At 46.3% G+C, this 14,359-nt stretch overlaps 1 protein-coding gene across 6 annotated transcripts in view; it reads right to left on the reverse strand.

The window, feature by feature from the left end:
- ACAN (aggrecan) overlaps positions 1-8,185 on the reverse strand; it is an 81,993-nt gene extending 73,808 nt beyond the window's left edge. For 5 of the 6 annotated variants that reach the window (XM_033167359.1, XM_033167362.1, XM_033167363.1 and 2 more), the window contains exon 1: positions 7,760-8,185. The gene's annotated coding sequence lies outside the window, so the exon portion shown is untranslated. The remainder of the gene's footprint in view (positions 1-7,759) is intronic. The other variant, XM_033167364.1, reaches the window with a different exon arrangement.
- Positions 8,186-14,359: the final 6,174 nt, after the last annotated feature.

Here is a 14,359-nt window from a genome sequence, read left to right on the forward strand (position 1 = left end):
GTCAGTGGCGGAGCTTCAAGCTCTAGTGGGGGGCGGAGAGCAGGCAGGGACATGGCTGGCGAGTGTCCCCGGGGCGTGGCATGCTGCCTGCAGGGGTTTGTTGTGTGTCCTGGGGGCACCCCATCAGGATCGTGCCGCCGGGGGTGGTGCGCTCCCCCCGCACCCCTGTTCCTCCACCAGTGCCCAGAGTGATTTGGGGCTGTCAAGAGGCAGAATGTCAAGCAGGAATGAGAGGCAGGCAGCCCCAGCATGTTCCACCACAGGGAACGGGCTGGAAAAGCAGACCCCAGCAGGACTGAATCCTCCATTCGCTAGCTGGTGAGCAAAGAATTCAATCCTGCAGGATGCAGGTGCTCATTCACAAGCACGTTCCCTGCAAGGAAGGAGGTAGAACATCTCCTTCCCCTTCTCAAAACCCCAATTGAACATTTGCCCCATGCCCCCAATTGATTTGGGACTGGATCTGGGTTGGGTGTTCCTTCGCTATTTGAAGAAAACCCTGCAAGCAGCTCACTGTGAAGGGCGGAACTGGAAAATAGAATTACCAGTATTAAAGATCTTAATGGCCTATTGACCTACTTCATGCAGAGTTTCAGAGGAGACATTTCCTAGATTGCATTTTTTCTTGTCAGATTCATACCAAACTAGGGTCAGGGTGAAATTTGATTAAGTTTTCATTTGAAGGCAAACCTACCTGATCCACACCTATTAGCTGATCACCAATTCCCACCACCCTCCCCACTCCCTCACTATATTTAAGGGTCTGGTGACTTCCGTTTCAGTGTATCTAAAGAAGGGTGCATACACACGAAAGCTCATACCAAGAACAAACTTAGTTGGTCTCTAAGGTGCTACTGGAAGGAATTTTTTATTTTATTTTGTTTTGACTATGGCAGACCAACACGGCTACCTACCTGTAACTACCTAATCTGCACTTTCTAAAACAACACACAAATCGAAGCACAGACATCCTGTGAAGCTGGCACTTCTCCAGATTTTTGCAGTGCAGTTCTCCAGCCAAGTAAAGCATGCATGTAAATGCATATATTAGTAAAACAACAACAACAACAACAACAACAACCGTGCAAAAATATATCAACCAAGGGAAACTGCCTTGCAAAATTGCAAAGGGGAAAAAGGTATGCATTAGGAGAAATTTGCACCAAAATGCCAATCAATTTCACGAGGCCTTTCATCAATCAATCAATCAATCAATCAATCACACACTGATGCAGAGAATGGAAGACTGGAAAAATGAAAAACTGAGAGGTTAGCCAAATTGACAGATGTGCCCATCCATACACCAAACTTCCTGGGCTCACCAGCAGAACCAGAACAAGGTGAAATAATACAGTGATGCAAAATAGGGCTAAAGGACACAGCATCAGAGTTGTCGACCTGCTTCCATTTTGGGGAACCATTGGCACTTCAGACATTGGTGAACTACAACTCCTATCTCCACTGGCCATTGACCATGCTTGCTAGGGCCAATGGGAGATGTAGTTCAGGTCCCCCACACCTGGTCAACATTGCTAGCAATATTGCAGGTGATAAATTTCAGCCATCCTGTAGACATGAGCACTGTGTGATTCTTAGGAGCAGACAGCATGCTTCCTTTGAGCATATGAACCCTGAAAATGGGAGCATTGTAATTAGGAATGTTGAACATCTGTGAAAGGTCCCACCTCGGGTAGCAGCTTGAGTATGGAGATGCAGAGGTTCCTCATCAGGATTCTGATTGAACTACAACTGCTGAAGCATCCCGTGGCAACAGGAGCAAGGAGATAGGGGAAGCAGAGGCAACACTTCTCTGTCAAACCTACTCCAGGCAAGACAGCTATTGAGTGCACGAGCTGTTTGGTGACCTTCCAGATTTAAAGTCCAGATTAAGTAGGATTTGAAGGATCTAGTTCATTTATATAAATATGCATTTTAGAAAGATAATAATGTAAGAGTGGGCTTAGGTTTACTGCTGTTTTGATCTAATGTAGTGTATTCTCTTTATAGATACTCCTGCGTTTCTACACCTCCCAGCAGTCTCTGTAAGACAGGGACAGAGATCCTTTTTCAGCCTGAGGGCCACATTACCATCTGCGCAACCTTCTGGGGACCACATGCCAGAGGTGGACACTGGGCCAGAGGCAAAAGTGAGCAGAGCAATGAAAGCAAATTTTTACCTTTATACAGTAGTCTAGTTTCTAGTATATACAGTAGTCTAGAAGGGACGTGGGTGGCGCTGTGGGTTAAACCACAGAGCCTAGGGCTTGCCGATCAGAAGGTTGGCGGTTCGAATCCCCGCGACGGAGTGAGCTCCCATTGCTCAGTCCCTGCTCCTGCCAACCGAGCAGTTCGAAAGCACGTCAAAGTGCAAGTAGATAAATAGGTACCGCTCTGGCGGGAAGGTAAATGGCATTTCCATGCGCTGCTTTGGTTCACCGGAAGCGGCTTAGTCATGCTGGTCAAATGACCCAAAAGCTCCCTCGGCCAATAAAGCGAGATGAGCGCCGCAACCCCACAGTCGTCCATGACTGGACCTATTGGTCAGGGGTCCCTTTACCTTTACTTAGTTTCTACACACACACCTGTCCCCAGTGGGGGCTTTTTCTAGAAAAATGGGCCAGTGCTCACCAGCAAGCAGGGGGAGAGGCCAGCGCATGTGGGAGGGGCGTGGCCTGATGCCAAGGCTGGATGGTGAAGGCGGGTTAGCTGCTTGACACTCCCCTGCCTGCCTGCCCACCTGCCGGGAACCTGCCGCCCAGGTGAAGAGGCCTTCCCTGCCAGGCTTGGGAAGGAGGCAGCAGGGCTCCAGGATCCTGTCAGAGTATCGTGCCTCCTCCTCTAAGCTGAGCAAACACTTCCCAGGCTTGGGGAAGGAGGTGTCATGCTCTGATGGGGTCTGAGGGCCCCCCATCTCCTTCCCTACCCCCCCCAGATGATTGTACTGCATATTGTTTGTACCACCAGAAAAAGCACTCCCTGCCCCTACCCTCTGCCTAGACAAGAAGCATTATTAGAGTTCAAGGATACATTTCACCAGGGCACAAGTCAAGGAGGGTGCAAAGCAGGGGCAGTGAAGGGGGTGGGGTCTTGAGGAGAGACCAAGGGGTGGATCTAGTGGGTGGATCCAGGAAGGGAAATGCCAAGCCAAAGGTCTAGGTTCAGAGCCTGAAGGATTGTTGCATCAGGGGGCAGAGCGAGGGCAAAATGTGGGAGGAGCCAATATAAATTAGGAGATTGGAAATTTGGAAAATGAGAAAAACCAGGGTAAGGCATAGGAAGAGATCTGGCAGGGCCATTGCAAAGTCTGCAGTGTACTGTTTTCACCAGAATATGATGCTTCAATGAAGCAAAAGTGAAATTTGGTACACTGGTTTATTGTTACTATTTTATTCCACGACTGTATTACCATTTCTTTGGGCTTGCCCATGATTCCACTTGTCTCATGCCTAGAAAGCACAGGTCTGGGTGCTTTTCTGCTTTTCCCATGTTTTCTAAGCAAAGGTCTGAGTGGTTTTGCCTTTGCTGTGCTGCTTTCCCCCAGAAAACGCACTCCTTAGCGCTAAATCAGAACTAACAGCAATCCGTCGAAAAACTGATTGCCATTTGTTCTGATTCAGTGCTATACCATGAGTATTCCTGGGGGGGAAATGGCAGGGGAAATGGAGGTGTGACTAAGCCTTCTTTTACTAACCTGTGTGATCCCCCCCCCCCCAGTGTCTACATGTTCTTGTATGTAACAAAAACAATTCATTTTTCTTTAAGAATCTGATGCTGCGTATTGGCTGGGTTGTGTGACCCAACAAGGCCAAAAACTAGGTCCTTATTTTGTACTCATCCAATCTCTTTGTGAAATAAAGTTTAGCCCCATGTACATGACCCATGACTTCTTCTTCTTTGGTCGTATTGACCAATTTCAAAAGAGCCTGTCAAAAGACTCACAACTTATGCTGGTCCTCTGTAGTAAGGAACAATATCCTACCTCAGTGACACTGGTGAATATCTTTTTCATTGCTCTTTTGAGGCAGGTGCATTATCCCCCCAAGGCTTTATGGTCACTGAAGTAGCGGATCAACTTTTAAGTCTTCAACCCATTTTATTTATACCCTGCCTTTCCTGTAAGGACCCCAAGGCAGGGTAAATATTGTCATCGCACCCCTGTTTTATCTTCACAACGATTCTGTGACGTAAGTTAGGCTGAGAGATAGTGACTGGCCCAAGGTCACCCAGTGAGCTTCATGTCTGAGAAGGGATCTGACATGGCACTGTCTAGTCTGGCACTCTAACCACTGCTCCACACTGCCTCTCTTCTTAAATGCATCCCGGTGAAATTTATTAGCACAGACTATGACTTTTCTCCCACAGATACAAATGGCTATTGTATACTCCTAGAAAGGTAACTGTGTTGGTTAATTTTAACAGGTTCCTCAAGGTTCTTCACTGCATTTTCTCCCAGGCTTTTCGGGACAACGTCGCGATAGCGGTGGGACCTGCCTCTACTGCCACAGAGTTGCCTCATATCTATTAAGACAAACCTGACAGTGGGGAGGGGGAATTCAATCTATGTGCACAGGGGTCCAAATAACATAAGGGTCCCTCCCCATCTCAGTGATATACATTTTCCTAGTAAGTAACACCATTTGGCTAAATTGCTGTTACTCAGGGCCGTCTTAGGGAGATCGGCCACCGTGGCGCGGCGATCCCTCCTGCGCCCCCGGTGTGCCGCCTCTCCGCCGCCTCCCTCCCATGCTTGCCGCCCCTGACAGTGGGGAGGGGGGGTGGGCGAGCAGCGGATGAGGGGCGTGGCGCTGGAGCGGCGCGGGGCTCTGCGTGCCCTTCCAGTGCTCCCAGGACGGGAGGCGAGGGCGGCCAGCTCGCAGCCCGCCCGGGAGCGGTATGGGCAGTAGCGGCTGCGCTGGCAGCGTGTGAGCACTTGGCCGCCAGCCCGCCCGTGGGGGCAGTGGTGGGTTGGGGAGGGGGGCGGCCAGTATGCCGACGGGCTCACGGGGGCGCCCCTGGGGGGGCCGGCGCCCTGGCACGCAGCGCCACTAGCCCCTATGGATGAGACGGCCCTACTGTTACTCTCCCAATAATAGTTCCAAAGCACTAGTGGACAATGCTGGTGGTTTTAACGATTGCTTTTTAAAAAGCACCTCATAACTTTTCCTGCTCGTCTTTACAATTTACACAGTCAATTTGGACTGACTTGTAGAAGGGAGCAATTTGCTTTAACCATTAAAAAAAAAACAGATTATGTGCCTTCTGAGTGTTTACCCACCCGCTGTTGGAAGAAGTCTAAGAAGTCCCCCCCCCCCCGCAAAAATAAATAAGACTAATAGAGCCATAGAGAAAAGAAACTTTCTAACTGGATAGGGCGGCGGGGGGGGGGAATGTGAGGTTTTGGCATCAGGTTGAAAATGCAAGTTTCCATGAGTAATGAAGGGGTTGAAAGAAGAAGAAGAAAAGCAATCTCCATGTAGAAACGACACTTTCTTTTCAACGTGAAACCGCAGCTTGGAAAAATTGCACTTTCTGTGCATTCATTCAAAAGGAAGGCGGGTATTTAGAGATTCTAAGCAGGATCCCTGGACTTTAGAAGAATGCCAAGTCACTGTAGACCTTGCAACAAACCATATTTCAACAGCAACAAATCCCTGTTAGCTGCCCAAGCCTATTGATTTTTTTAAAAAAGTTTTATTTTAGAATGTAGGACAAACATACTCCCCCCCCTCCTTTCCTGCAGCCATTCATCCATCATTTGTACTAGTGCTCAGCTCACCAGCCACCCAGTCCTATGGTAATTACAGCCTCTTTAACTACACAATCACCCTTACATGTAATGGAAGTCACAGACAGCTTATACCGGGAGGTGACATGAAAGTACAAACACATCCGATAATTCTTGGTTTTGCAGCACAGCGATTTTTGAATCTTGCTCAACGGCAGTGAGCTCTGTAATTTCCAGTTTTGCAGAACGGTTTGCAAATACATTATTAGCGAATCTATAATTTTGCTGTTTGGTATCAGTGCTTTGCTTTATGAGTCACGATTGACCAAGGCAGCAAGTGTGGGCTTGGGAGGTGGGCTGAGGACATGGGCTCTGAGCCACGAAACTCACTTGATGACAATGGACCAATCCCTATCTCTCAGGCTGGCCTACCTCACAGAGTTGTTGTGAGGGAAAATTAGGAAGAGTCCATGCGCGCCACTCACAACTCCAAAGAAGAAAGAGTGAGAAGTGCCTATGTGATAAAATGAGGCTGTAGTCCTAAAACCACTTAAACGGGGAGTAAACCCCATTGATTTCAATAGGATTTACTCCTCTTGTGTAGATATGGTTAGGGTTGCAGCCCAATTCTAAATTTAGGCCGGGCTATGGTAAATTCACCCCATAGTCGTTGTGTACTGCTATTCCATATATAAATGCTTGAAGCTTTAACTTGGTCTACATTTTTAAGCGAACTGTTCTGATGTGGACTTCCTAAACTAATAGGCATATTAGAATATAGTTGTCATGTGCTTTTCACATTTCTCTGAATTTTGTTATACAATTCTCGGCTCAAAAAAATCCCAAAAATTCAAACTGTATATAAAGTGCTTTTTGGAAATAAAACATATACAAAATGCACATTTGTTTCTGTATTGTTGTGTTTTTTTTAAAAAAATAAAAATTACAGAATGATGAGACAAGGGAGAACAGATTAATGAATGAACACATCTGAATGAACTAACACAGAGCAAAAATAGACTGGATACAATTTGTTCTCACTGAATTTAGCCAAAGCCACGGAAGCAAATTTCGCGAGGCTGATTTCCTGAGGCAAGCTGAAGATGTGAAAAGAGGGGAGATGTACAAATGCTGTTGTTTCACAATCGAAAACAAATTGTTGAATCCTGCTTTATGAATGGATTTCAGAAGCACTGGTTACACTTGTCAGCATTCATTCTCTCCTCATTTCCCCCTCATTCTGATTTATGTGGATTGTAAGCTCCTTGCAGACAGGGACCCATCTATGCTGCTATTCCATGTAACTCTACAAGGTGCTGTAAGTATAATCATGGCATGGTATAAATAAGAATAACATGATATTTGTCTGGGGTGGGGTAGGGAGGGACAATGACAGCAACTTTTTCTGATGGAAAACAAGAGGCTTGCAGAATAAATTTTCCACTAAAGTGCCGTCTGTATTCAGCTGGCATAATTTATTGGGGAGAGGGGTGGGCGGTTGACCCCTAACCCTACTCTACATCTTGTGCACCAGCTATATTTTCATTATAAGCAGAGTCTGTTATTATTACTGTTTTACCAAGCAAACTAGGCAATGCCCTTCTTCAGACTACAGATCTATTTCCTTGAAATTTCAACAGACTGAGTTGCTGGCAGAGTCTGATCTTTTTCTTGGTTGCTTGGCAACAATGGGCATCGCACATGCACACGCTTCTCTGACATGAGCAAACTTTTCTGGGGTGCAACTTTTTACAACAAGTTGGGCGTCGAAACACCCCCATATTCTTGCGGTCCTGGACATGCATAATCCATTGAATCAGACTGACAGCTCATCTGGCCAAGTATTGTGTTTCAGACAGCGGTCAGCAAAAGCCCTCCAGGAAGTCTACAAGCCTGTTCAATGCTCCAAGCATATATGCCATTCAAAGCTACACTGCCTCGGGATTCTAGGGGAAAGCATCCAACCCATCCCACTTTGGTTAAAAATGAAATACTTAACAGCAAAAAAAGGGAAAATAAATTGCTCGTGCTTACCTTCAACAAATTCAGTGCTTCAAGAAGTTAAGTCCCATACACCTAACAGAGCAATAAGGATTCTTGTGTGTTAAGAAAGAGGTTACAACGTCCGGCGATCCCTTGTAGATCCCCTTCACAGCCTCCAGATGAGATTTCCTGCTTTTGTTTTGTGGATAGATCTTTTTTCCCTCCCCCTGGTTTATTAACCTCCCAAGAAGAAATCAAAATTATTGGTACGTCAGGTTCCTTTCATGCAGTGGCAGCGAAAGCAGCAGCAGCAGCAGCAAGGTTGGTTTTTTGGAAGGGGAAAAAAAATCAAAAGAGAGAAGGGGTGGGGGGTGAGAGATTTTAAGCAACAGCCCACGTTGAGCTGCTACTGGCTGTGAAAAGAGACTTCCAGACTCCTCCTGTCCCTCCTTAGATACCTCTTGCTATAGCTGGCAGATTGCTAAAGGCACTGAATCCTCCTATGAAAAGTTTGAGTCAAGGTAGGCAGGAATCCAGGAAAAATAAGACAGGAGCTTGGGTGGGGAAGAGGAGGGTGGTGGGAGGCAGCAGCAAATGGAGGGCTGTAAGAGGGAAAAGAGAAGCCAAACCTCTTGGGGGGGGGAGAGAAGGAGGGGGGCAGAAGAAAAAGAAAGGATGGCCAACAGTCCTGAATAGGGAGAACAGGGAATTAGGGTTTTTATTTTATTTTTTAAAAACAAAACAACCGTTGAGAGAGAGAGAGAGAGAGAGAGAGAGAGAGCAGCCAAACTATGTACCACAAGTGGTTGAAAGTAAGGAAGAATATAAGGAATGAGGTTGAAGAGAGATCCAGGACTTGTGCAAAAATGGGGATGGGGGGGGAGAGAGAGGATCAAGATATATCTAATTAAAATCTCTCAGCAAGACGATCGGGTGAAAAAAGAGGGAGAGGGTGCCTGCAATGCAGTCAATAATACTGCAGGCTGGCTAAGGGAGCTGTCAGGATAAATATTTGGAGCATCTTCTATAGGGGGGTCACCCAAAACATGCAAGGCAGGCAAAAGGGAGGAAAGTTTGGAGGATTCCAGTTAGGGTGCAGTTGGGAGGCATCCGGCTGCACAGACACAGAATATTAATTAGTATTCGTTTATTGCATTTATACTTCACCTCCCCCCCCCTCCCCGCAAGGAGTTCAAGGTGGCTTAAGTGGTTCTCCCCTCACCCATTTAATCCCCACAACAACCTGTGAGGTATATTAGGCTGAGAGGCTGTCACCTGGTTCAAGGTCATTCAGTGACCTTCATGGCAGAGTGGGGATTCGAACCCCGGTCTCCCAGGTCTTAGTCTGACACTCTCACCACTACACCACACTGCCTCTCCAGTGGGGAGGCACTGGCCAAGCGGCCCATACGTACTTCCGCTGATGTTACTACTCAGTTTGCCCTGTCCTGTGCCAGTCCTGAACAGAACTTGGTGGCAAATGGTACATTGCTAGGAAGATGCAGTGAGAAAGGAACAAGAAGAAGACAATTGGTGCCATGCATAGTGTGATAGATTTGTGAGGGGGGACTTCCCCTGAAACCCTAGAAATTAATAAGTGGTAGGATTATTTGGGATGTGGGGAGGGAGAAATACAATTGGCAATGCAAGGGAACTGTCTTCTCTCTCCCCCCCCCCCACTTTGCCCTGAGATGTGAACAGAGAGTGGGGTGCCAGGGTAACTGGGTGTGAGGTGACAGGAAAAGAGAGCTATTTAGCAGGGTGTTCTGGAAAGAAGAAAGAAGAAGAGAGACTGGGGTCCATCTTGGGCAGGTTGGCTGAAGGCTGGCTGGGAGAAATTGCTTAGACTCCAGGGCTGCACTGCGGTGGGGTGGGACAAAGCCCTCTTGAAATGACCATGCCATAAGATCTGGACCCCCTCCATGCAGACTGAAGGTGTAAATAGGCGAACAAACCATATTTCTAAAAGCTACAACAGTCTCAATTCTCCAAAGGAACACAGATCCTGGATGAGTGCCTGGAACCCCCAGGAATCTTGCAGAGGGTGGGGGCGGCGCATGACTTTTGTAACCATATATTTATCTATCAGTGTTCTTTATCAGAGTTCAAGGACACATTCCAGCCAGGCAAAAACATTTGGTGTGTGTGTGTGAATCAGGGCCAGTGAGGGCTGTGGCCTGGGGAGAGTTCTGAGGGGCAGATATAGTGTCCATCCCTGTTCTATACCTTTGCAGTTACTATTTTCTAAAACAAATGAATCAGATGAATGAATATGGTTGGAAGTGCCATACTTGTGATGGACGGAAAACTGGCAACAAGTGCTTCAGTGAGAAGCAACTGGAATGATCACTGTTTGTTTCAGTTGAAATAAATATGCTGGTGTGTTTTAAGCAGTTAAATGTGCACTTAGAGGTGGAGGGAACCTTTTTTTCATGTGTGGTGGACTTGTAAATGGGTAAAAGGGTATTGGGAAATGATCCATAATGAATTGAAAAAAATGTTTAAAAGTACTCCCCCCCCAAAAAAAACAACAACCAGAGTTCATTCTGTTAGGGATAATTCAGACTGAAATTCCCAGGTGTCAAAAAAGGTTATTTTTGTATGCTACTACTGTGGCCCATGTTTTGTAGCCCAAACATTGAAAACGAGTGAGGTCCCAACCAAAGAAGAGTGGCGACTTAATTTGACAGAATATGCACAGCTTGCAGACTTAACATACAGAATAAGAGAACAAGAAAAGCATATGTTTAAAGAAGATTGGAAAACGTTGATTGAATATATGGGAAATAATTGTGTACAGCTGAAAACACTGGCAGCATTAAGATAAATTCAACAGTGTAAACAAATTTTGAGGGGTGTAATAATGGAATACTGAATAGTATAGTTTTTGTTAAATACGCAGGGATTTGTGATATGTAAAATGAACCATGGAAAGGAAGGGAAGTCACTGATATATTAAGGATGTAAAATGAGTATTTTAAATTGTAACACAGAAAATAAAAATATTGTAAAACAGAGCCACCGAAAAACTGCAGAGTTTCAATACAGGGACATGGGGGAAAGCTACCTAAAAGCAGGTTAGAGTATTTCTCTGTCAAGACCAGTATAATGATTCACAGCAGCTCTCATGGGTCTCAGACAGAGGGTCTTTCACATGCTACCTGACCCCTTTCACTGAAGATGTCAAGGGCTGAACTTTCTGGATGCAAAGTATAATTGGCTCTGAAGAGACATTAGCAGTTTGTGGACACTCAGCTCTTCCCTCTTGCTTTGATTTTCGAATTCCGTTTATTTAATTCGCAAGGTTGATATACCGCTTGATTGTCATGAAACCTCCAAGTGCTTTACCAAAAGAAGGAAACAATAAAATGATCAGTGAAAAGCAACTATTAAACACATTCAAAACATATTTAAAATCATCAGTGAGCTAAGAAACCAAATAAAAACTCGTCAATATTCTACATGTCTGGGTAGGCTTTTCTAAACAAAAGCACCCGCTAAAAACAGTACCGTGAAGGAGCCTGCCTTAAGTCAAGAGGCAGGGGGTTTTAGAGTGGGGCTATGGCCACTCTAAAACGCGGGTGGCCTAGGGCTTGCTGATCAGAAGGTTGGCGGTTCGAATCCCCGCGATGGGGTGAGCTCCCGTTGCTCAGTCCCAGCTCCTGCCCACCTAGCAGTTCAAAAACACGTCAAAGTGCAAGTAGATAAATAGGTACCGCTCCGGCGGGAAGGTAAACAGCCTTTCTGTGCACTGCTCTGGTTTGCCAGAAGTGGCTTTGACATGCTGGCCACATGACCCGGAAGCTGTATGCCGGCTCCCTTGGCCAGTAACGTGAGATGAGCGTCGCAACCCCAGAGTCAGACACGACTGGACCTAATGGTCAGGGGTCCCTTTACCTTTACCTATGGCCACACTAAAAGATTGATTCCTCGCAAACGCTCACCAAGTGTTATGTGGCAGTTCCACAGATCATAGAATCGTAAGTTGGAAAAGACCACGAGGGTCATCTTGTCCAACCCCCTGCAATGCCAGCATGATGTTTGAAGCCACAGCCCTTAGATTAATAGTCTCATTCTCTACCGGGTGGCCATATTATGAGGTAAGGAGATCTTGCAAGTAAACTAGTCCCAAGCTGCTACAGACTTTATATGCTAACACCTTTAATTTCCACCAGTAGCAAAATGGCAACCAGTGCAGGTCTCTGAGCAGAGGTGTTATATGTTGACAGGTCTCTCTCCGGCCAGCAATCGTGCTGCAGCATTCTGCACTAATTGCAGCTTCTGGATTAAGGGAAGCCCCACATAGAGTACATCATAGGGAGGTGCTGAAGAAGATATGGGGTCAGTGTTTGGCATTATTGCTGGAGGAGTGGATGCGGGCAAACAAACTGCAACTTAATCCAGCCAAAATGATGGAGGAGAAATTTGGTACAGTTCATATTTTAATGCAAACCTATCTAATTTGCACTTTCTGAAACAATATGCGAACTGTAGGAAAGCCATCCTTTGAAATTCTCACATCTGTAAATGTTGTGATGTGGTTCTTCAGCCAACTAAATGCAAAAAATAAAAATAAAAATGCACATATTAATGAAAACAACGTATAAAATACATTGTATTGGGAGAAACTGCTTGCAAACATGGGTCCAACTGCATAGAAAGATGGATATGTTAGGAGAAATCTGCACTAAAATGCTGACAAATTTTCACGAGGGCTTTAGAAAACAGCTGCTCCAAACTGATGCAGATATTGAGAGAGAGGAATTTAGGAATGAGAAATGGACAGAAGCCGAAATTGACAGATTCACCCACCCCTATCCAGATAGTGAAATGCTGTTGGCTGGGGTTCTGTTGATCTGAGTGCCCATATACAATCTGTTCTCTGTTGAATTGCATTCCCCTCAAAGATCACATTCACAAGTATGGGGAGGGGAAGGAAGGAGTTACTCCTGAAATCAGCATTGGTACCAGATGTCCAGGTGGCAGCAGCAGGGGTCTTATTCAGTGCCAGCTGGTGCTTCAGCTGTTGCCCTTTCTAGAAAAACCACACCTGGCCATGTTCGAGCTTCATGCCCGCCCTGATTACTGCTACTTTAGATTACTAAAACGGTCTTTGTGTAGGGCTGCCCTTGAAGACAGTCTGGGAACTGTAACTGCCAGGATTCTGACGGAGACTTGGCTCATGTCCACACCACACATTTAAAGCACTTTTGTACCACTCTAACGGTAGTTTTTTAAGCATGCTGGGAATTGTTAGAACCCTCCCAGAGCCACAATTCCCAGACCTCCAAATACAGTGGTACCTCGGGTTACAGATGCTTCAGGTTACAGATGCTTCAGGTAACAGACTCCGCTAACCCAGAAATAGTACCTCGGGTTAAGAACTTTGCTTCAGGATGAGAATAGAAATCGTGCGGCGGCAGCGCGGTGGCAGCGCGGCGGCAGCAGGAGGCCCCATTAGCTAAAGTGGTGCTTCAGGTTCAGTTTCAGGTTAAGAACGGACCTCCAGAACGAATTACGTTCTTAACCCGAGGTACCACTGTATTCTGCAGACCTTGCCCATCTGAACAGTTCCACGAATTGAAAAGAACTTGTGGAGGCTAAGCCCTAGAAATTAATAAATGGTAGGATTTTGATTAATTGGGATATGGATGAAACAACAAGCTGCAGAGTTGTGCCAGACAGGGAATCCCTGGGCTGGCTTATGCAAACCAGCCTGGCCGGCCTTGTGAAGAGCAGCAAATGTATTAATGGGTTTAATGGGCCATTTGAGAAGAATATTTTGCCTTGGATAGGAGGAGGAGGAGGAGGAGAATGACTGGGATCTATCTTGGGCAGGCTGGCTGAAGGCTAGCTGCATTGCTGTGGGGGACAAGCCCCTCTTGAAATGACTATGCTATAAGATCTGGACTCCCTCTGTCAGGGAAAGAGGGACTACTCTGGAGGAGCAGGGAGAGAGAGAGGAGCAAGTTAGAGCTGGGAGGGAAGATAGCGATTCCTCCAAGGAAGGGGGGGTCACTGGGCTATAGAGAACAGCCACCCATAATCTCCACAGATTCATCTTCCTCCTCCAGCCCCCGTCAGGAAATGTCTCCAGAAGAGAGGGAGATGCCAAGCTTGGGGACGGCAGAGCAGAGACCCAGCACAGTCAGTCACAGACAGAAAGATGAGCCGGGGGGGGGGTAGGAGGAGACGCAGACGTCATTTTAGGGTGCCGAGCCGTTGGTTGTGTTGGCGGGCGCGCGAAAGCCCGCCACTCCGAGAAACTGAAACTGACTGAGCAATCATGGCTGCAGAGACTCTGTAATTCATTTATGGACAATAAATAGTTTTAGCTTACCTAAAGGCTTGTCGTTACTCATGAGCAACATCCAAGGGAAGGAGTAAATCCCTGACACCCTCCATACAGAATGAAGGTGTAAATAGGCAAATAAACCACATTTCTTAAAGCTACAACAGCGTCTGCTGTGTCTCAATTGTCCAAAGGAACATAGACCCTGGATGAGGGCCTGGAACCCCTGAAATCTTGTTACCACTCGGCAAACTTTTGTAACAGCATAATGTATGGAATTCACTGACAACAGGTATAGTTTGGGCCACCACTATTTTAGATGGGTTTAAAGGGGGATGGTTAGACAAATTCATGGAGAA

Source organism: Lacerta agilis, chromosome 13 (assembly GCF_009819535.1).
Source record: "Lacerta agilis isolate rLacAgi1 chromosome 13, rLacAgi1.pri, whole genome shotgun sequence".
Lineage (NCBI taxonomy): Eukaryota > Metazoa > Chordata > Lepidosauria > Squamata > Lacertidae > Lacerta > Lacerta agilis.